The sequence below is a fragment of the Stegodyphus dumicola genome, chromosome 4 (genome assembly GCF_044657685.1).
Source record: "Stegodyphus dumicola isolate Sdum_Otavi_A_Nest chromosome 4, ASM4465768v1".
Lineage (NCBI taxonomy): Eukaryota > Metazoa > Arthropoda > Arachnida > Araneae > Eresidae > Stegodyphus > Stegodyphus dumicola.
The window spans coordinates 99,907,877-99,933,319 of record NC_140771.1 but is presented as its reverse complement, the minus strand read 5'-3'; positions in this window follow the sequence as shown (position 1 = coordinate 99,933,319).

The following is a 25,443-nucleotide window of genomic DNA, read 5'->3' as shown; positions in this document are numbered from 1 at the left end:
ATACTCCATTTCTTACCTACTTTTACTCCAAAAGCATTTCATCAACGCCTGGATAATACTGCGGAAAAAGGATACGGCATGCATTTCTATTCAAATGCCAATTAACAAAATATTTTTTCTTCATGCATCACAAATAACTCCAAAATATTTTGCCTTAATTATGAAAAGGAAAGCACACAAAGGAAACATGATCACAATAAAAAATATAGTAACAAACACAGAACCCTGTAGATCGTCCCTGAAGACGAATTTTTGAATCTAATATCTACCTCTATTACGTCAAACGTTATTTTCCTTCTTTTCTTTCATTTTTTCCTCTATTTAATTTTTATCGACGTATAACAGATATTACATAATGTAAGGCATTAACTTATAGTAGGTCACATCTGTTATACGTCGCATTCCAGGCAAACATTCATCATAACGAGTATTGCATCGTTGAACGTACAAGAGTCTCACAATATACTACGAATTATTCCCACAAATAGAATCCGAGTATTAATACTGGAAAAATATTAATCTTCAAAAAACATCGAACTCACATAAAAGAGCAGTCGAAAAGCACCATCTGTTGACCCCACAGTAAAATACTTCTATCCTTGCTTGCTATCAACTATCAGCTAGCTAAAAATTACCTAGGAAAAGTTTTATAAAGTATGTAAACCGTGCTTTACTATCAGTCTTATTTATCATCATATTACACCGTCTTAAATTAGAGCACTTACTACTTTTGAATAATAACTTTACAATTTTATAATACAAAAGAAAAATCTGAAAGCTATCAGGTTTTCTAATACGCCCAAAGAAACTTTACGTTAAAAAGGAACTACGTTACTTTTTTAACGTTTCGTGGATTACCTTTATTTATTAAATATCATGTTCTTCGCATTTAAGCCATAAAATTCATTTCAACAGCAATATTGCAAAATGATTTTTAAATGAGCATATCTCTAGAATTCCCCATAGCTCTCGCAGCGGTCTCGTGCGCTAGAAATAAGAATGTTTATTTTTTTATTTTTATTTTTATTTATTTATTTATTTATTTATTTGTACAGTGTTGCCATTGATCGCTTTGAAATCGTTGAGTTTCTTAATCAAAAATTCCTTAAAGTTTTTACAAAATATAAAAGAGATAGTAAAACAAATTCCCGATTCCAAATTTGGGCTTTCAGATGCTCATATTTGAAGACTCTAGGTACCATCGTTTTATCACAGTGCGAGAAACATACATACATTTATGTAGATTTTCCATTATTTAATTTCTTTAAATATAATATAGGGCTGTAAAATTTGGTGGCAACAGTTTGAAAAGTGAACCGACATTTAAAGTGCTCAACACAAAATGTCAAAACGAAATTAATAGCCCTAACGCCCTATGGGCTAATAATTGATCTGAAAATGAATGGCAAATATAATTTGCCAATTGCTGAGGCTAGATTGCATATCGTAGTGTCTTGTATGACTAAAATATATTTATTTTGTCTAGAGCATTTTGCATGTAAGAATAAAATGGTTATCCCATACAAAAGATAATGTATTACCATACAACCCAAATAAAGTCATCTAGTACCATGAAGAGTGTAATACGTGTGGCAATAAGGAGATATAACAAATTACTAAGATACAATTTTTAATTTAGTACTTTTTATTTAAAATACAATTTCTGTCAATATCTTGCTCTACTTCTCCCTCTTCCTTGCATTCTATTTCCTTTCCTGAATATAAAATCAAACGGAAGCCAAAATGGCACCCACATGCTCTTTATAAATTCATAAAATTCATTACTTACATTAATTAAAGGTTAAAAGTTTATGTTATTTTTGATGGTTACATGCTTTTAGGAAAACGAAAAGGAAATTGAATTCAGTTTGTGTGTTTATATGCATCTTTATGTAGTGTCCAATCAGTAACAACAACTACGTGTCAGTCAAAGGCTGAATGAAGTTCCTGGGAAACTAATCTATTGGTTTGAAATGGTAATGCTTCTATATACTGGCAGAAGGAAGAAGCAGGCGAATTTGAGTATTTGAGGTTTTACATAGAATTTTTTGCACAGGCAGTAAGTAAATTTAGCATTCTTAATTCTCCTTCTGTATCTAAGTCCATAATCTCTGACGCTTTAAGTCTCCGAAAGTCTTTTGCTTCATTTTAATGTGATAGCATTTCTTGATACTTCCTAAATTAGGAGCAGATAACTGTCTACTGAAACTTTTATTTAAATGTACGTCATTTTGAAAATATTGAAGATGTCCTCCAAGTAAACCTATTCTACGTTCGTTAAAAAAATTATAAAAAGACGGAATGACCGAATCTGTTCCTACAGGTTTTGTCTTCAGATAACCTTAAATATTCCTAAGGAAATATATGCTTTTCGTTCAAGACCTTAAAACGTTAACACACTTATTGATTTTTTCATATAAAATTATCCCTGAAATAGTGTTGCAAACATTTAATTATAATTGAAATTACAGAATTAGATTTCTGGTATTTTAGTCCAACTAAAGTTATTTGTCTATTGAAAGCAGCAGTTTATAAGCAAACTGAAAATTTGAAAAAAATTAAAACACATTACTTTCATGTTTAATCTATAAATTCAAAATATGTTTTATGGGCGAAAGAAAGAATTTTAGGTTAACCTTTACACAAAATGTTAGAATCTTAAGAATGTCTGGCGATTTGCCAGATAGATAACGATAACGTTCTTAGTAATACAATTCTGCAATTGAAAATAATAGAAAACGGTTACATATTAATTTCAAATGAATGTAAAATCAAGTTTTTTTAACTACTTCTTTTCTAAGTTTTTTTTATCGATTTATATTCAAATGTTACTTAAAAATGCATAAACTGTCCTTTGATAAAATTATAGATTTTGTATCGTACTCTAAAATTCTTATCGAATCTGCTAAACAAATTCTTTCCTCTTAAGTAATTGGTCTCGTTTACTTTACAAATATATAAATAACGTCTCCACACAGCATTTGATAAATAAAATATCAGAAATTAAACTAAAAAGTTAGCAGCCTGTCTCGCATAAGGACGGTTTCTTGGTTAGGATAATATGAAAAAGATATTGTTTTTTTATGATGAATATGAAAATATATAGTACATACGTACAGTATAAGAACAATAAAGTATTGGTTTTCAAATTCTTGATCAGTATTCAACAGCTGATAATTCAACGTTTAGCATTGCTGATAAGTATCTATTTGCTCAAATAAATCGAATTAAGAAACTTAATAAATTAAATTGAGTAACAGAAATAAAAACACTTTAGATAGTACCGTTTTGAAAATTTGCAACTTATTTTCTGTTTCCATGCAGGGTAAATTATTCAAGTAAACTCAAGGAAATTATTCAAGGAAAAAGGACTCTATATTGGCGAATTAGATTTCCTACAGACGTTTCACATACATAAAAGTCTTTTAGTTATAATTAACAACCCTATTTCCAATCCATCTTTATCCTCAGCTAAAGGAATAATTTCATGATTTTTCAATTTTTCCTTCAATACATGGAGCAATCACATCATTCCTTTTATCACTTCATTCACTTCCTTTCCTTGTTATTGCCTGAGCAAAAGCTTCTCTTTCGTCATTCGAACTCGTGCAGCTAAAGAAGTTCTATACTTATCTTCGAAAAAAGTCATCCAAATTTATGAATTTTACGATGATTCTGGTTGCCTAAGCACCTCTACAAATCACTATTTTTTGTTACTTCTGAAACTTGAGGAAGCTTTTCTTGATCACTGTTGCTTAATATTTTAAAACAGCTGGAAGATTTACTGATGATAATAATGCTAAAACTGTGTACAATTTTACTATAAATTAAAAGCTAACAGATCATAGCCACCTTTAAATGCGGAATTCTCCTATCACAATAATGTAATGGGAAACACTAATAGTCATTAAAGTAAAATTTTCGATTGAAATATCTCACCAACACATTCCCTTGATAAGCGGTAGCAATCAACAAGCAAGACACTTTCATTATGTGGTAGTACTTCTCAGTGATATCAGCTGATAAGAAATTGAGACTATCAAATTCATCTTTAAATACTAAATCTCTATCAAACAATCTCATGAAGGAATATCTCTTGGCTTGTTGATGGATAACTAACTATCTGTAAAACTTCGTAACAGAGTTACTGCTAGGAAAGACGACAACACCGAACCTTAAGAAACGTTTTCGTCATTTAATATTTTTATAGGAATCAAATTTCTTTCTTCTACATTTTACGGATTCTAAATGTTCTATTTCTTTGCCTGTTAGCATTGGGTAGCATTTTTGTTCTGTATTTGTCTATTAATGTTTAGACTTTAAAGAAAATGTTGCATATGATAATCTCGAACTTTTCATTATTTCGAGGTTTTGTATTTTGATATTAATGTTTTTTTATGTATTCGTTATTTCTATTTTTTATTGATTCTATGAAGCTTAAAGAAGAGTCTGTTGTTTATTTCTTTTAGGACATGAAATAATAATTATTTTATCTACATCATATATTTGTTTGATAATAACATTTGCATTCTAGTTACTTAAAATTCTACCAACATTAATAAATCCCTCTAAGTGTTGAAATATTTACCAGTTTCTGCTTCTGAGATTTATATATTTTTAGTGTTATATATATTTCTTAGTAAAAAGTATATATTAATATTTATTATATGTTTTTTTCTGACACAAATATAGTAAACCTTTTATGGAGTTTCTCTAACTTTTTTAAGCGATGATCAATTTTATACTGTTCTGCAGATCACCTTTTTCTTATCCTCCTTCTTATCTTCGATTTACTTGTATTTATCAGTACTGGTAAATCGAATACCTACTGTATCTTTTAGCAGTACGTATCCATTATTTATTTATCCGAATGCTTTATTTTTGCGCCTTGATTTAGAATGTGTCTAAAATTAGTTAGTTACAAGAAATGGTAACCTGCCGAAGTACTGAGACATAGCTAAAGGATATTCGTCAAGCCATTTGAATGGCCAATCAGACAATAAAGTTGAAATCTGTTTAAATATTGATTTACTGTATCTATTTCGAATTTTTATGCTTTGAATTGAAAGATTAAATGAAGTTTTGAATATATATAGGCATAAAATAATGTAAGAAGTCTTTAAGAAGTTGATGGTGAACGGGAATTGGTAAATTATAATAATTCTCCCTTCTATCTTTAATGGGGGCTGCGATATCTTCAAAAGAAATCTCTTTTCTTCAAGTAACCAAATTATTTTTAACGTTAAATCGATAAAAATAACAATACCATTTCATAAACTATGCTTTCTAAATAATAAACTCCCCGAGTAATAACGGGGAAAAACAAATACTAAGTGCACGAAAATAAAGGTGAGAAGCTGACATTTTTCGTATTCAATAGAGTGACAGGATATGGCATGAGCAAGAATACAAGTGAAAGAAAATTGCATTGTATTGTCGTACTGAAACTAAATTCATTCTGCATTATTAAAATGTGAACAAAAGGAACAGAGTTGAAGATTTCATATTTTAAAATGAACTGAGAAATTTGATCAATACGATAAGGTAAGAAAAGTTTCAGGTAAGTAACCAAGTACCAAGCAATTCAAATGACGCTTTCAGATGACTGAAAGCATTTAGGGCGCTAGTGCAGCAAAACCAGCCCAAGCATTTCTTTATTTGTGTTTAAAAAATAATTTAATAATAAAAAAGGAAATAATTTATTAAGCATATATAAGAATATTTGATTATGAAATTGGCATTGATCTTAAATTTTACATATTTTCAGAGTTAATTATTACAGTGTATTTTAACTCCATTTGATAGTTGGATACGCTAATCACGAGAGCACAAGAGACAGCGATAACGCCTTATATCCCATTCCCATAAGGCGCAATAAGGGAAAGGTCCAAGATTAATTCTATCAAATTCAATTGATTATGAATTATATTTCTCTATATTTTTAACTGGGGTGTCATTGAAATAAATATTTCTAAACTGGGAACGTCAGCAAACAAGTTTGCTCTCTTCGGGATTCAAACCACTAATTTTCTGCTTGCTAATTACTTGCATTTTGCGAGTGAGTAAGGGAATTGCTATAATCCTTTATAAGGTTAGTTTTGATTCGCTGAATATTCAATGTAATTCCGGAGTATTTGTAATAATTGTAAAGGCAGGTAGAGGAAAATGAAGTAAGTAAGTAAATTTTGCAATGTAACGTATGTGCGTAAATTGTGCATGTACGTAACGAAGCTCGGAAAAACAGGTAAAAAAGACAGCCATAGTAAAAAGTATCAAATATTTTAATTACTGAACGTTTCAAAATAATTGCTCGAAAATGAGACACAAACATTTTAATTACTTAATTTTTCAAAATAATTGCACGAAAGTGCGGTTACCAATAGTGATATAAGATTCACAAGGCTGGTGCACGAATTAAGGTACATTAGCAAAGGTATCAGGTATTTCACGTACGTTTCCAGCGACAGGTCACTGGCAACTAGATCTTCACTGGACTCATTACTCTTTTATGGTTCATGATTTGATGTGCCTCTCAAATCTGATGATCATGGCACCCAAGGAACATATCTACTTCCACCGATCCAATGCGGGCCCTAAATAGTGACGAATTAATTTCTGACGTTACTGGTTGGAGTGAAGTAGCACGTTTCAGTGTGCTGGAATCACATTCAAGTTCGAACAGCTGTAAAAAAATGGGAAAGATGGTTAGGTATCTTATACTGAAAGCCCGTACGTACGGTTATTCAAACTACTACATACGAATTTGCAGTCCTACTAAGAAATTGCTAATCATACTAACTTAAACATTATAGAGAAATGTTTCATATAATACTGTGCCATGTGGATTATCATACGGTAAAAGTAGGAACTAGGTAAACTATATAAGCACTCCTTCTAAAACACGACAAATAGATTCCTAAAAAATACCATGTTGTGTAAAACCGTGTTATACGAGACTTTTAGCAATGCAGAAGAGAGAAATGAGTCCCGAAATGGTTTAAAAATAAAATAATGATTTAATAGTCCTTACTGTTACCTCATTTAAATTTAGACGTTTCGCAACCGTTAGATGCGTTTTCTTCAAACAAACATGTCAAAATTTGGATTTCCATCTCAAAGAAAATAAATTTGCTTTTTAAAATGTTTTTCTTGCTTTCAGACATAGTTTGGGACTGAACTATAATTTCACAATAATTGTTCCTAAAAGGGTCAAAGTAAATTAGTAACACATTCTTTAATTTTCTTTTTCCAAAATCACAACTATGTAATTTACGCAATCTACAAATCGAACACTTAGAGCACAAGATACTTACTGTATAAACGATGGCCACGACTCAGATCCATAATAACTTCGATTTGAAAGAATACAGATAATTTATTTTATTTTTGCGTGTATAAATAAGTTATTATTGATATTACACGCAATGACATAGAAAGTAACTTAATTCTTTAACTTTTTAAAATTAAAATCGTGCTATCGGCTCATGAACATACACAAAGCATTATAAGAAGTGTAGGGCATATTAGCATTACAAAAAAGAAACCACACTACTATGAGGGTTTCCGCAACGAGTGAAACATTGTTACAAGAGGGATACATCTACATAATTGGAACCTGCAAACGGGGCCTCTGGAGGAATAAGACTCAGGAAGGGAGGCCGTAATTTGTTGCGATTTACTGCTGTATTAACGGGTGATAAGAAGAGAATAATCGTCAGGTTCCAAGTCCTCTTTGAAAATGAGCTGTATGCATTTCGTCTACATTCAGACTCCTTCAAACAATTGGTTTACTCACATGCAACGCACATTTAACAGCTCTCGTGCTTGTATCAGGATAATTCTCACATATTATATCTACCCATAGTTTATTCAGTTTAGTCATGAAAATTTTTCATTTATTATGTGTGGGGGGAGGTAAAACCACACACCGCGCCTTTGAGAAGTTAAATTATTCGCATAATTTTATTTCATTCGATTTTCGTAAGGCAAAATTAATAAGAAAAGAAGAGGAAATATACCAGTAAATTCGGTAATATAAATGAAAACATTGTTCATTCTATTTTGAAATGTGCTGTCTGTTTAAATGCTGATTAAATTTACACAATTAAATGAACGCATTCTCCAAATTAAACTACTTGAAAACACAAATTAATCGCTAATAATACTTTCTTAATAATATTATATATTTTCCTTTATCCTGTGTTTTAAATTGCTGTTGGATTAACTGCGATTTTGAGTTAAACTATGGACATCATCTCTGGTATTACAGACTCTTGTTAATCCAGTGCCTACATTAAATAGTTAGAGGAACGATGTGGTGTTGCGTGGCCCCAACTTGCCCGCAACAGTAGTAGTGACTGCTATGAACTGGAAATTACACAAACTCTTAAGAAGGGTTTAACTCCCTTTTTATTACACTTACAGATGTTACAGATGCGTTCACTTGACGCTCACGAATTACGCCGACCCGGCGGTTAACTAAAAATCGAAAAGTACAACTAAAAATAAATAATCAGGATGAATAAATAACATGGTCACTACCTACGAGGCTCTATAAACGTGACTAACTTAACCGCGTTCTAAGATACAGCTGAGATTTCAGCAAACTTTCTGAATAAGAAGTTGAAAGATTCAACTAACTGCCGAAGCAAGCACACAGGCCGAAACGCGCGGTTCTTAAATTTCTACCTCGCAACCTTCACGCTCGTGAATCAAGAAAGCACACCTACAAACTCGTTTCCTTTCTATTTAACTCAAAAATACTTCCGCTGAAAATTTGAATACTCAGCACGTTCTACTAAAATTTACATACTCTGGCATTGGCAATTCCAGGGGAAAGTAAAGGCTTGACAGGAAAGATAGCTTAAAATAAATGTTAGTTAAAATAAATATAAACCCTACAACGATAAGTTACATTTTCGCACAGGAATTGCAATAAATAATGTTAACAAACTCAAAATTTCTGCAAGTTATTCCTGACGAAATTTGCCCAAATCTTTTTATCGTGATATTGTTTAAAATCAATCTCGAATTACTTATGTTACCCATAGCTACTAATTGTGCTGTATGATTGCTTTTGTGTGAAACGTTCCAGAACTCTGAAGTGTATTTTTAAACAAATTGTATCAAGCTTCCATCCGTTCTGTTCGTATGCAATTTATTACGAACCCATACACACGATATTTAATGATTTTTATAGTAAATCAGAATTGCTTCATTTTGATTATATTAATTTAAGCAATCGTTCTAGTTCAGATCAAAGCTTTGCAAATAAAGCATATTAAAATTATGTATACCATATTATATATCAAAAACGGTGCCATTTCATATTCATTTTGAATATTCTTTTGTGTAAAAACATGTACCACTAAATCTAATGTAATGAATCAAAAATAATGTGATGTAAATAATATAATATGTGGTACATGTACTATAATTCGAGAAATTTTGCATGTAATAGCTATTATACAATGTGATGTAGTGAGTACCGCAGGTCATTGTGCAACATTTTTCTTACGACAACTCCTTTTAATTATGCTTCGAAATCCTGAAAAAAAAAAGTAAAAATAAGGAAAAAATTAAAACATTTTATTTTTCAGTGCACAAAAGCATTTTACTATTTAACGAAAAAATATAAAACATGAAATATAAATCAGTTTTTTTCTTCTCTTCGAACCAACTTAATTATATTTGAGTTCTATTACTTTGTAGAGTCATTAGGATTTTTTTTTAGAAGGAGGCAAGATGAAAAATTAACATCGCCTTCGCCGGGAATCGAACCGCGGACTTCTGCAATACTGGCCTAGTGTGCATAACCACTACACCACGAAGGACACTTGGAAAGTGGGAGAAATACCTTATATTTTTTGTGTAGTAAATTATGGTATATTTACCTTACTTTTGGCATGCTATCGTATTTTTTAATATACACTGGCTTTACGGATGTTAGCTCAAATATCAGTCGTTTCATTTTGTTTTTCATTTGCTTTTATTGACGAATTAGCAATGAGGGATTCAGTGTGTCAGTTCTGTAGCAATCATTATATTTATTACTTACTTCTATAATGTAATTTCTTTTCTTTTCCTAACTATGCGATAAACCTTGACGGTTTATTTCTCAAAGAACCACAAAAAAATAATAAAATAAAATAAAAACAAATCGAGAAAGGAGATAAAAGCGATTTGATCACATGATAGAGGATAGAATGGAAGAAATAAACGTAATAAATACTGAAGAATGTCTGTACAAATGTCAGGGCGTGTTCACCTACGCAAGATAATTATATGTAAAGCTCCAAATTACAAATGAAATATCAAAAGAAAGAAGTACTCGACTTTTAAAAAATGTAAAAGGGTATAAAATTAGAAAAAGGATTCTGTTTCAGTTATGCACCATATGGTAGCTTAAATCAAGTATATTAACAATGAAAAAAAAAATATTAGAAAGAACTCTTTTTAATGCTTTTAAATTAAGTAGTTTTTTAATCCATAATAGATAGCTTAAATCGAAGAGTTAAATATTTTATGGTTTCCGAAAATAACGCTCTGGGTGAGTTAAAAGTATTTTATTTCCATCAGTGGCAACACAATGCTTTTAATATGCTGAGACTATTAATCAAAAATTCATTAAATTCGTAACAAATATGAAGTAAATAGAAAAATTATAGCTTCGATGTGCACGTGTTTGAGTGGAGACATTTGGGAGACTATGAAGGTTCAAAATTTGATGGTTCTATGTACCGCCGTATATTCATAATGAAGGCACAATCACATGCACACACACACATAATCGTCACTATTTATATAAATAAAGAAGTTGCGTTTGTTATTCATGCAAATCTACAATTTTATTCCCAACTAAATGAAATTTGGCATACTTGATCTTCAAAACAAGAGGAAGATCAGTAACTGTTTGTATAAGATTTCTCAATCAGCCTAATCAATAGTTGGCTTAAGCCAACTTTTAATGAAAAACTCGGCGATTTTTGTGCTTTCAGTTTGTAAAGATATTTAGGCTTCAAATTTAGTTAGAAAACCCAGTAGTATAAAAGAAGTGTCTTGTCACTCGGAAAAAAAGCAATATATTTATTTGTTTTTTCGAATTTAATAAACAACCTCGATAATTTAAAAGAAATGTGTTTCCACTGCCCAAACTAAAATATTTTTAAGTGTGTTTAATTTTGTTTTAAATTTATTCTATTATTAATTAACAAACTAATCCATTCATAAGCAATAAACGCAGATTTCTTTCAGTTATTATTAATTAGTAGCCGTTTCACGGTTTACTGAAACAGTGAAATTGCACTAATATCAGTCCAGAAGTGATACATGCTATGTAAGGAATTCATAATTATTATTTTAGAAAAAATAACCATTAATATTTCTATACAGTTACAGTTTTGAAACCGTCACCATCTTAGGTTCACGTCGCCGTTGTTGTCGTCGCTATCAACTCTTACTTAAATAATTAAATGATGCCGTGGTTGTTTAATCTTTAACACAATATAGTATCTTTGCAAAAAATTTAAGCTTGTAATGTTTTAGTTTTTCACAAATATTTAGAAAACCGTGAAAAATTAGCCGCCAACTTTGGACACATCAGCTATTTTTATGATAAAGATGACGCTCCAAAAACAGCCTATTTGAATTATTTTATGAAATTTACTGAATTTCTAACTGTTATGCGAGCTATAATCTAGCCGTGGATGGTTAAAATATACACGTAATTGAATCACTCCACATGGCAAAAAAAATTGCAAAAAATATTTTTCAAATAGTGAATTTGTCAAAATGTGAAATACAATAGAATATTAAGAAATGGGAGAAGTTAATTTAACTCATCGTACTTCGTCTCTCTACACTCTTATTTTTCTTTCATTAAAATCCCCTGTGTGATTATTTTTTACACATGCGAATAAAGAATAATTTAACATCCATCGCCTTTATGATTTTATTGACGCTAATATTTAATGTGGGTTTTTAAGGTATTTCTCACATCTTCTTGGCTTGCATTCGTAGTGTGGTGCTCTGCACGCTGGATGCGTATTCCAGAGGTCCGTGTTTCGATTCCCGGCGAATGCGTTGCATATTTTTCATCTCTCCTTCTTCGAAAATACCCTAATGTCTCTACAGGTTTACCCTCTACTAACATTCAACATATTTATATCATTTTTATTTTTTCCGTGTTTTTGATATTTATATACTTTCGCTTTGGGTCAGTGTACAATGTATATCAAGTTGATTCCATAAATTTCGATACTTGTATTCCTATATTTTAGTTATATCCTTTACTTGAAGTTTAATGATGTTTCAAAACAATTGAATACTTTTCCAATATTTCTCATTCAATATTCAAATTAGATAATATATTCATAAAAATTATAAAGTCGTTTAATCATAATCAATATCCAGTTTCAGTTAGTTGCTGATTTTAAACGAAAGGTTCGATGCAATTGGAATGATGTTTTGAAGCGGCATCTCTTCAGTGGCAGCATATAATATGTACTGTTCATATCCCTTGTCTGAGGAGTCTTGAATGTAATAAACACACAGCATTATTTATTAAGCAAACCTGGAAGGAAAAGGCAAAAGAGGAATTAAAAATTTTGTAATAACGCGTGGAAAATGTTTTAAAATAATAGTGGACATCAGTAATCATGACAGAAATTTAGGAGTATGAAAAACACCAAGGAAATATATTTAAAAGTTGGAAAAAATAAACAATTATTTTGAATAATTAAATTATCGATCCAGTGCAACCAAATTTTGCAAATACTTCACTTAGATTTCAGGTACTTTATATGGCGTCGCAAGCCTGCAAATGAAGAAGCTTTACAAAAGAATGGTTCAGTACTTTTCAGTATCATCTTGAAATCTGATTTAATAAAGCCTCAAAGCCTCTTTAAAATGTTAAATCCTTTTAGGAAAGGTTGTCCGATGCTCAGAAGTTACAGTATTTAAAATGGTCTTTGAAAGGAACACTCAAAAGATAGTATAGTCGCTTTCTATTACAGATAGTAATTTCAAAATTGCTTGGAATCTCCTTGCAACGAAATATTTTCATAAACGTGAGATACTGTCTTCATTGCTAAAAATATTCTTAAATTTACCCTCTCTAACTTGTGAATCTCATGCTCAGATTTGGAAACTAGTTGATTTAAGTAAAGAATATTTGAGATTAATAGAGTTTTTGGATTTAAAAATTGAAAGCACAGCATATACTATTCTCAAGTTTATTATGCAGTTTAAATTAGATCCAGTTACAAGAGGTTAGTGGTTGTGGTTCATTACAGATGATAAATTCTTTTCCTGAGTTAACTATTGCAATTTCTTTCAAAACATGCTAGTCCTTTAATTACTAACAATTCAGATTCAAAAAGGCCTTTTTCTAAGCGAGTTGCACTAGCTTCGGGTTTTCAATCACAGTATGTTTATTGCCAGTGAGATCATGTATTGACTAAATGTGATGCATTTCTCAAGCTGTCTGTCCAAAAAAGAGTTACTTTTATACAATCAAAAATATTGCTTCAATCGTTTAACACAATTTCACCTTAAATCAACCTGCAGGAGTTCTTATAAATGTCGCAAATGTAAGAAAGCCTATAACACGTTTTTGCATTCCGACGACACCACTGAAGGTAGCACTGATCCTCGAACAAGGAATACAATTAATCCAAAAGGTCTTTCTGTGGAAGCTAATGTGTTTGCATCTCCCAATTCTAAGGAATTTTAATGCAAATTGTGAAATTAGTTCAAATTCCATTGTTTGTCAAAAATGAAAGAAATGTGATAATTTCATGTTTGGGAGCATCAACACATGGATTCAACAACAAATGATGTTTCTCAAATTAGGTTTGCTCCTCATTTTTCGTCAAATCCTTACTTTGGTACTTCTGTCTACGTTGTGGGTCAGCTTCCGCACGTTAATTGTTCCGAATAGCTCACTGATCTTATCTTAACGGATCCAACCTCTTACAAGACTGCTACATTGTTATTCTTCTTGGTGTGGATATAGCACTTCCAATGCTTAAAGGTCAGACACTTTCATTGACAGACGCTTTAACGGAAAGCTCTTTGCTGTTCAGTCTCAATTAGGATGGCTGATTGCAGCCAGGGTTCCCTCATGGGAGAAAAAAACAATTATTTAGGTTAATAACATTCAATTAGTCAGTGATAAACGGTTAAATAAATTTTGGGAAATGGACAAGGTACCTACCGTAAGCTCCTCGAGTCGTGATGAAAACGCTTGTGAAGAGCACTTTAAATCTATGCATTCTAGAGATACTAATGGATATTGTCGTGAAGTTGCCATTCCATATCTCACTTTCTCAACTCGGTGATTCCAAAACAGCTGCCCTCCGCAAATTGAAATACTTGGAGAATTCCTTATTTTTCAACAATAAAACAATACGAACAATATAAAGACTTTATGCATGAATATCTGTCATTAGGACATATGGAACTAATTCCACAATCGGAGTCTACAAAATTAATGCATACTACGTTCCTTATTTTGCTGTGTTGGCGAAGAAATTCCTGAAGAGCATGTTAGAGAGTACAGATACTAACAGTCACCTATGACACAACATCAGTGCTGTTCTTGTCCACAAGAGGTATGCAGCAATTGGCTTTAGACAAGGGAAAAACTTTCCTTTGGCTTCATATGCTACATTTAACAATTTCTAAGTTGATGATCTTCTGAGTGGAGCTTCATCACAGCAAGCAGCTCTAGAGCTAGTGAATGAATTAAAGAATATGATGAAGAGAGTTCGATTAAACCTTCCAAAATGACTTTCTAATGTTGAATTAATATTTAAAGAGCCACCAAGTGAGGAAGAAAGAGATCTGAAGCTCGTAGATTCAGATGAAGAAGTTAATGTACCTGGTATTATTAAATGGAATACAAAAGACGACTGTTTTCATTTCTCAGTTCCACCAATCGAAGACAAGTTGACATTTTCAACGCAGTACCGCTACGTTAAATATTTTTATGATTTTTCAGTCATACAAACCCATTTTTGTATAACTCAATTTCATCTAATTTTCGTGCTCTTTCTACTTTATGAAGCCAAGGATTTAAGTCAGATTTTAAACGTAATATATTCGTTCTGTATCTCTTGTTTTATTACTGGCTACAAAAGTTTAATAAGAAAAATATCCATTGCTGAAGATGTTAGGAGACTTATATTACCATTAACTGATAGAAAAAAATAAAACACTGAATTAAGCAAGAAAAGAAACCAGCTAAAAGGAAACAAGTCTTTATCTAATGCACTCAGCCCAAATTAAAGGACTAACTTGAACTCAGTCGGAGCTTCGTAGACGGCTCAACTGTACATAACCACGGCAGAGTCATCTATAGTAATTTGAAATCACTCCCACGAAATTATGGAAATCAATCTGGGATTCATGCAGGTAGTTGATCCTTAGAGAAGAAAAGTAATTGTTTGCCCAATACCTTGTTACTTATCTAATAACAACAACGAATTTGGGCATTCCCCGTTCCGCAACACATTTAAGGTCGCACTACAGGTCCCCCTCTCCTTAGGGTCAGAGTCGGGGGTTCAATCTCCTTTCTGGCCCCATGGAGAGAGGCTCACCGCACGGGTAGTCACCCGGACGGCACTGGTCGTCATTTGCTACCCACCAGTCCCTCGGGCTGCCCGTCGCAGCGGGTCATTACCCAACGTACTTGGAGGAGAACCCCCGGGCTACTAGTTCTACGTCGCGCTAGGACGTGCCAGACTCGGGGGCCGGACAATAAGTGACCTTTCCCAGAGCCTTCAGAACCACTAAGTTCATAAATTTTATACCCCCGTGGCCGAGACTGCCTAGGTACAGATCCTAGCCAGTAGCTTCGCAGGGATCTCTACGTTGACCCCCAGGGGGTTACTTATCTAATAATAAAGGTATGGCAATAAACTTCCGGGAAAGGCAAGACGTCTTTCCCCCGAAGATGCATATGCACAATTATAGGTAAACTACAAAGTGCATAAAAGATACTCCATAACGTGCTTGAACATGCTTGCGCTCAACGTGGGAATAGGCATAACGGATTTATGTTACTAACACTCTAACTTACAAAAGCATATCTCTGGCTGTAAAATGGAGTAGTTAACGACTGTTGCAATCTTCGTAAATCTGCGAATTTAAGTCATGATACGCTTAAATGAGTTAACGAAAATTATGCCATATGTTTATAAATGGATTAAATGTTTTCGAGATAGACTTGATTCTACTGAAGGCGCTACTCGAAGTGTAAGCCTACGACTTCTCGTCGTGACAAAAACAATGAAAAACGTGAAGATGTTTGCCAGAAAGAGCACCAATCGATGTTAATATGTACCAGTATATTCTGGTACGTTTAATGCAAAGGTCATGCCCAGTACGTCCAGAATACATCTGCGAGGGCTCTTGATTACTTCTTTATGTACCAATATGCCATATCCTCATACATTTTTTTAGATGCTTGCAATTGAATATTTTGGCATCGCATTTCTAAGGGTAATTTCAATATAACTAATTAAGTGCAAGGTATTTATGCTAACTAGCCAGTTGTTTTATATTACGAAACTTTACTGTCGCTTCCTCCTTTCCGTTTTCCTACCAGAATGGAAATTTTAACTCATGTGTACTTAAGCGAGTTTGAAAGTTCTTTAGGTACAGCCATCAGCTGAACGCCACGTTACTAGTTTTTATTCTAAGAGTAGCATTCTTGTCTACCGAGTAGCTTTATTCTTTAAGCTTATGCTGTCACGCCGGTGTAGATTTGAAGCAACTTACACGATTACTAATCTGAAAGTTCAGTTCCTATAAGCATTAAAATGCGTTTTACTTGTAGTTACTCAGAAGACCGTCGTAGCTCATTTATAATTTAAGAATACGCTTTTAAAAATAACAGCCAGTCTTCGAATATGTAAAATTGAACAAAGGATCCTTTCCTTCGAAAATATTTCTTTGTTATGTGTTTATTTCACTAGTAAATAAAAACATTTTGAGTCAAGTAAATAAAGATAAAAATTTTTCAAGTTTATCCAATGCAAAATTTCCTTAAAAGAAAGTTTCACAATAGATTAAAAAAATACTAGCAAACTAATTTTAGTTTCTGTTGCTCTTTTTATTTACCGGTTACTTTTCGTAGCACCTTTGAGAACATTTAGCTACAAGAAAGACTTTTTTTCTCAACATTAACTCAGAATAACACACCGTTCTATGACATTTAAGTTAATATTTAATATTAACGTAAAATTCAGAGAATGACGTTATTAATATTTAATGCAAATATGTAAGCTCTTCAAGAGAAAAGAAAACTACCTTAAGCAACGGCTTAAAATATTCATCCTAGAGTGGAAAATAGCAGTTAACTTTTACGAGTTCGTAATATCATTTTATTTATAGTATTTGCCTTTTTTACTGACATTTGTTTCAGAATTTTTCGTTTTCTTCCCACTTTACTGTTTGACTGCAACTGAAACTCATTTAATAGAGAGAGAAGTTAAAAAAGAAGTATATTCCCTTTCGGATTTGTTAAGCTTTTGGCTTTGTTAATACAGTATTAAATATTTAGTATGAGTTAGTCCGAGCGATCATATGCGCTTAATTGCACATGATCACAGTATTTGATATTAAACAATATTATTTCATAATGCTCTTTTATATTTCACTGAAGTTTCTTTCACATTTCGCTGAAGAAAGTGGTTTCAAAATCAGTAAAATGAAAATGATATAATTTCATCGGACAAATTGGTTCAATTTGACACATATAAGAAAATATAAAACTAATTTTTGTATATTTCTTAATAAAGTTTTAAAACTCAAGTTAAGTTAATGTAGTTTTTTTACCCTTTTATCGATCAAAATCTCCCATTATTACAATATTGAGGTGAAGAGCTAACAGTAACGAAATATAAAAGGAGAATATTAAGGTAATTCTACAGTTTATGCAATAGCATTATAGAATTAACTTATTTAAAGCAAAGCCTTTAGGAAAAGCAATCTGCTGGGCTGGGACAAAGGCAGAAGCTAACTTTTCAGTGACTTCATACATTGAAAATGCAATTTCGGGTACCTTTTGCAACACATATTTGCGATTTAAAAATAAAAAAATTAAAGGAAAAAACTATTTTTATTAGTACTATTAATAAAAACTGACATAAAAAGCAGAAAGGATTCAGATTTTAACGGTAGTCCAAAAAGGTCACTTTTAAAATTTCGTATGGTTTATCAGTAGAAATTATCAATAGAAATGTTCCAGGTGGAACAGCGAAACATTTTATAAAGAGCTGTAAAACTAGGTCTAAAAGGAATTAATTTCGCCTAAGTTGCAAATTATAAATAGTGGTGCTCTATATCAGACAATGGAAAATAGGGAGCAATGGGGATACATTAAAATTTCTCTTTACCACGAATGTCAAAGTTTATTGTTTAATATCTGCTTAAGAAGCGAACCGCGAGAATAGTGATATGGTCCAAACTAGAGTTCGATATTTCTTAAATAAACCTATATGCTCTATCAGGTATTTTAACGAACTTATGGCACAATATTCTACAGGGTATTTCATAGATCATGGGACAAACGTGAAGGGGTGGTGGAGCGTACTAAAACATGCATTTTTTGTATAGGAATGTAGGGTCTAAAGTGACGGGGTAAGGCAGGAACGCAAAAAAAAAAACGACACGAGAGGAAAATGTGTTTATGTACAAAATTAACGCAAAGTGCTTCTTTGCAGCAAAACAGTATTCACAATAAATGTTTAAAAATGAGAACACTAACAGTAATAGGAACTACAGCTCTGATTGGCGGGCAATGCAGCGGTAGAGGGCGGTAGTGAACCGGACAAACCACGATCCGATGCATCAGAGAATCATTCGCAACTCTGATGTCGAGCGTGATGGGTGAGTTCATGCACAGGGAAAAAGCTCACATGCATCTCATGTATGGTGCTGCTAATGGGAATGGCAGAGCAGCGCAGCGCTACGGTTGTACCAGGAACAGTTTCCGAACGGGCATATGCCGACGCACACAATGTTCGAGAGGTTGCATCGGTCTCTGTGTGAAAACGGGTCATTTGAAGGCACTCCTGACACTAGGAGTAGAAGAAGTGCACGAGAACCTCGCACTGAAGAATCTATCTTGAACATTGTGCATGAAACACCTCAAACAAGTACAAGAGCTGTTGCACGTCGTCTGCAGCTGAGTTATTCCACCGTTTGAAGAGTATTGCATGAAAATGTTTTGCATCCATACCATTTGCAGAGAGTCGAAGCCTTGCAAGAGACAGCTTACCCTCTTCGAGTTCATTTCTATCATTGGTTCTTGCAGCATGTGCGGCTCAGGCGGATTTCCCATCGTATGTGCTATTCACGGGTGAAGCAAATTTCTCACAGAACGGCATTTTCAATAGCCACAACATGCACGTGTGGGCAACTCGTAATCCCACGGCACACGTCCACATGCACTCCAAACCTGCTTCTCCGTGAATGTGTGGGTGGTATTGTTATCGACTTCCTCATAGGCCCATACCTCTTACCTGCACGTACAAATGGCTTATTTTATCGTATTTTTCTGCAAGAGGTGCTACCGGAATTGCTGCAGGATGTTCCGGCTGTCGTTCGTAATCGCATGTGGTTCCAACATGATGGTACACCAGCCCATAACCACGTGCGGATCCGCAATTACTTGGATGAGAAATTTCCGGGCCGATGGATTGACCGTAGTGGACCCGTTCAATGGCCACCCCGTTAGCCAGATTTATCCAGCTTGAATTTTTTATGGGACTATCTAAAGAGCATCATTTACGAGACTCCCGTTGACTCACTGGAGGACCTCGTTGCACGACTATCTATTGCAGCTGCAAGTGTGCGCGAAATGCCTGTCGTTTTTCAAAACGTTTGGTAATCTCTTCTGTAACGTTACCAAGCATGTATTACTGCTGGTAATCGCAATTTTGAACATTTACTGTGAATGCTGTATTGCTACAAACAAGCACTTTGCGTTGATTTTGTACATAAATACATTTTCCTCTCGTGTCGTTTTTCTGCGTTCCTGCCTTAACCCGTCTCTTTAAACCCTACATTACTATAAGAAAATGCATCTTTTAGTACGCTCTATCACCCCTCCAAGTTTGTCCCATTACCTATGAAACACCCTGAGCATAATTATCTAAGTAGATACATTTTTTACTAGGATATTCTATTAAAATTTACAGCACATTCAAACAGAAGTTAACCAACTTTTATAACCTTTTTGAGAATTTAGGAACTTTAATAGATGTAATTATAGATGTAGTATCATGAACATAGTCACTCAGGTGAAATGAATCGAAGGCACCTGTGAGTTTACTCGGAATAGTAAATAAGTAAATTTATTACGAGGTTTTATGAAAAATAAATAAATAAATTTGTTGACTCTTCAAGAAGCAAACAATTTAGTGTCGCTGGTACTCTTTCACTACGAAAATATTAAGCTCTAAAAGAAACGCACTAAGCTTTAGCCGTAGTTGGTTTAAACCAGCTAAACTCTTAATTAATTTGCTCCTTTTTAGCGTGAATCAAAAACATGGGAAGCTACGAAATAAATTTTTAATTTTATATGAAAGAATAATAAAACATCTATTCGAACCATTTTAATATGTTATTTCTTATTGCTTGAATGACCAATGAGCGAGTAACCGGACAGTGCCAATTTCTGATGCGAATTATTACAGGCCATTTTAAGATATTTAAACGCTATTTTGTTTACATTTCTTAAAATTTAAACACAGTAGAGTTTTGAAAAAAGTCAAAAGATCTACAGTTATTAACAAGCAATAAACACTCATATGCTTGGATACTGTGTGTTATACTGACATTCAACAGCTACATTCCGAACGACATTGTTGCGAACGTACGGGTTCGTAATGAATTGAATGCACACAGAACCGATGATAGGTTGATAAAATTTATTTTCTCAAACGAAACAATTTACAGTTCTGGAACTTTCCACAAAAGTGCTCGCACAGCTCATCTGAGTAGAATAGAACCCATTCAGTAGTTAGAACTTCAAACTACTAGTAATATTAAACATAACGCAATACAAAGCGCATCCAAAGAGTGAAGCTCTCACGGAGATCTGTCAATGCTTCGAAGGAAAATTGAGAACTGATGTTTTCTCTCAGAATACATATAATTTTACCCCGACCACTAAGAGATCTCTAGTATCTTCTACTTCTTAAAAATTACTGTAAGGTAGATACGGTTAAAGGTACACATAAAGGCTGGATATGGTTATATTTACATGCATAAATCAATTATTGTGCCAATTATAGATATATAGGAACTGAACCAAAATGCGGCCGTCGTTAAGTTTGGTGTCTTTTGGTGATTTGTTGCCAAATTTGGTGACAAAAATTAGCCCCCAAAACCATCGCCAAAATGACGATATTTCGCCAAATTAGTGAGATAGCCATTTAGCTCAACGTTACAGGGACATGCACCTGTAATTTTATTTTTCCGGCAGAGTTTCACTTTCCAAACATTTCGAGTTCCATTATACAAAATATATTACAATTTCACTAAAATTATTTACTTATATAAGAAATTCGTAACAATATTTAGAACTGAAATTCAGAACAGATAGATTCTAAAACAGAAAATTAAACAAATTCAGATACACGAAAGTACATCCTAAAAATATTTAAAAAGCAACAAATAATTAAATAAAAGCAATATAACACAATTATAGTAATATTCGAAAACAACAATATAAATAAATAATCAAATTTACAGAAATTGACTCTATCATGAATACAAATCTGTACTTTCATTGTGTAATATTTTTTTTTTCAAAACTGCTTCTGCTTTTTATATTTTGAATAATGGAAATTAATTTTTCTTAATTTCTGTCTGAAATTTACTAATTTATGTCTAATTAATTTTCATTAATTTAATTTCTGTAATATTTGTGTTCATTATAGCATTCACACTGTTTCATTAAATTCTGTTTTATATCGTATTTTACATTTAAAAATTTCCTATTTTGTTCAGCTTTTTACATTTTTTTTCTTATGTTTAAGAAGTGTTATTATTTTCATTGTGGTGTTTATATATTTTAATTGTCAAACTGGCTCTGGCAGAAGGTGTTGGTGTGTTGGTATATTTAATTACGGCAAAGCACACTAGGGCTATCTGCCTAAGGGGAGGGATGCCTTCGTTGAGGACTTTCCAAGGGAAACTGGCTCGTATACACGTTACACATGGAGAAACCAAGAATACACCCATGCAGCCGGCCCGTTCGCGGGATTCGAACCTCGGACCGAACTACCAGTATTCAGCGACTTTACCGCTCGGCCGCTGGTGGGCGCTCTGGCAGAAGGAGCATTATAAAGTACTCCATTATAACTGAGCATATCTAGAACCCGTTCTCTATATATAAAGCATGCAAGATAACCATATATACTCTGGTTATTCTGCTAATGTTTCATTAATTTAACAAATTTTAAGTAAATTTTTCAAGAACTGATCTCGCAATTAAAACTGTGATACTTAAATTAAAAAATAGAGGAGCTTAAGAATTTCAAAAGCAATTTAATACGGCGTTTCTCAATCACAAATATAAAATAGAGCGCATTAAATGCATCAGAGATTTAATTATCAGCTATTGTTGCAATAATGCAATTAACAATCATTAGTACTAAAATTCTCTTTTAATCCATTCTTACATTAAACGGGATTAATTTTACAGCATCAAATTCTAAGCAGATAAAATAGTTTAAAATTACGTGACATGAAATACAATTCTTGTTACTATATAAGTGTGGTGTATTCGTCTGAAAAATGTTTGAAATGAAAAGTGAAATGCTGTGTTAGTAATACTTTGAGCATTTTCAGTATTCATCGACACTTCAAGAAATTTCTTAGAGCGGAACATAACAGTTTCACTATTCTTGGGTTCAAGACATTTGGCATTCAAATTGCCTTTTCTGTCTTCGATTTTGCTCTCTGGCCGAAGAGAGGAAAACAATATTTTTTTTCACTTCAGAAATGCGGAAATTTCTTTCTTTTGTATTGAGAATAATACTATAGGAGACTGTGAAGAATTTGCATTTCTATGTTGAAAGTGGTTCCCATAGGAAAAACTAATGTTAATGTTTTTGGTTTTAGAACGTTTAAAAATAAGACTTCTAAAAGTAGTTTTAGGCAAAAAAATATATTTTATAACCTACTAAGTTCCTTCTTTTGTTGCACATTAAAGAGCATAATATTCCTCCCCCAGACTTAAAATTTAATTTTTCTGAGATAATCCTCAAAATTCAGTAAGTTCAATATACACGTATTAGAAAAATAAACATAAAATCGTGCAGAAAAGTGAAAGATCTTATAAACTTATAAGGCAGTCGTTTAATATCAGAAATTATGCTCTGCTGTAAGCAGCTGTCCTGAAATTTATAAACTTAATACAGTTTGGCTGCTCGGTTCGGTTAGGTTATTTGACTAGAGCAAATCCACGAGGGTTATCTGTCTAAAAAAAGAAATGCCCTCGTTGAAGACTTTCTGCAGGAAACTAGTAGACAAACGATACCTTATGGTCGAGCTACTAGATGGAATTTCAAGTCGAACCATCAATACAGTGTATGAATATAGGTAACACTTAATTGAATGCATGGAATAAATAGTGTCAACATGTAAACAAACTGTAGTAATAAATCAAGCAGGCTTAAAGGTCGTATATTGAAAGACCTGGAATTTCTGTTTTGGCTTACAGTGTTTTACAATAGTATGTCACATGTCGATGTGTTATATAACTGGCTTCAGAAAATATTAACAGGTGTAGCCTTCATTGAAAAGCAAGCAAACATTTTCCAGCAGTCATTAGAAAAAAAAAAGGGGGCGAAGTGACTGTCACAGTGACGGAAGGACATGTCTGAATCATGAAACTTAAACAAATTAGAAGAGAAGAAACATTCATATATATATAGACCTATACTCTGCTATTTCTCTCTTTGAAGTTCCAAAATTTAAAAGTAGGAGAAAACGCTTCCAACTCAGATTCTTGACCAAACAACTGATGTTTATTCCAAGTTACAGAAAACTGAGTTCGAAGTAATTTACAGAAGGTAAATTTCTGAAATATAATTGGTGCCATTAGTTTTCTACAATTTATTATAGAAAACAACTTACAGCCGTTTTCGGAGACCTACAAACTCTTTCTAAATATTGTTACTATTTTAGTGACCACTGCTGAAGCAGAGAGATGCTTCTCAACTCTAAAACGAATTAAGATGCTTTTAAGAATCAGTATGAGCGAGGACAAAACTATATGCCTTAAAAACGATAAGTAATTCAGTTTACAAAACTTGTACTTGACTGTTTTGTACTCAACGTTTAAGGGTATATTGTAAGCAATATTATGGTTTTATCACATTCCATCCCAAGAAATAAAATATTATGGTTTTATCACATTCCATCCCAAGAAATAAAATATTATAATTTTTTCCTATGAGAACTTGTTTTATTTTAGTTACATTGTTTTTCTTTAACTTGTGAAAACGAAAATTTATTTTAATTTGTAAATTACGTCGTATTTGCATATTAATCGTATTTGCCGGCGTATAAGACGCACCCCGTTTCTTATACACATTTTTGAAGGATAAAACTTTATTACTGATAATTATAATGAATTTGCAGTATTTTAAATATACATTAATACAGATACAAAGTAGTACTTTCTGCAAATACCCAATATAGCTGGGAAAAAACACCTTTTAATCTCCTTCGATGAAATCGAGACATTCTTCTCCAGAGTTAAATGAAGTGTCACTTGAAACCTCTTCTAAATCAGCATCTTAATCCTCATAAAAATTGTCCTCTGCACCATCCAGTGCATTACTAATGCCACACTTCTTAAATGATTTAACCACTGTCTCTATTTTTACAGCATCTCATGAAGCTATGACCCATTCACAAACGACGTATCGATGCAATAAGTATCGACGTATAAGACACACCCCGGTTTTCAGACATATTTTCAAAGGGAGAAAAACGCGTCTTATATGCAGGCAAATACGATAATTGCCGAAATTTGTTTCGTGAACCTCTATTTAAATAATCCACTAACCGTCCCTGGCTCAAAGTATGGACTTAATCTGATTATGATTCGCTTCACTTGGAAATAACCAAGGCTAAATAGTTTTAGCACTGAGAATTGTTATGCAGAGGGTGTTTACACATTTTTAGGGCGACTTTTATAAAGAATTAAGAAACATATATTTTAGAGTAAAGATTTGCGAAAATAACTTATTATTTGAAACGAAAAATATTGCCAGCTACTTTAAATTTGTTCTTCATCTAAAATGTGCTAAAACTAGCTGTGGATTGAAGGATATGTGTTTGTGCTTTCCGAAGAAAAAATATCCTTATTCCATTATTCGAAAACGTTGCGAAATGCATGACATTAAAATTTCGAAG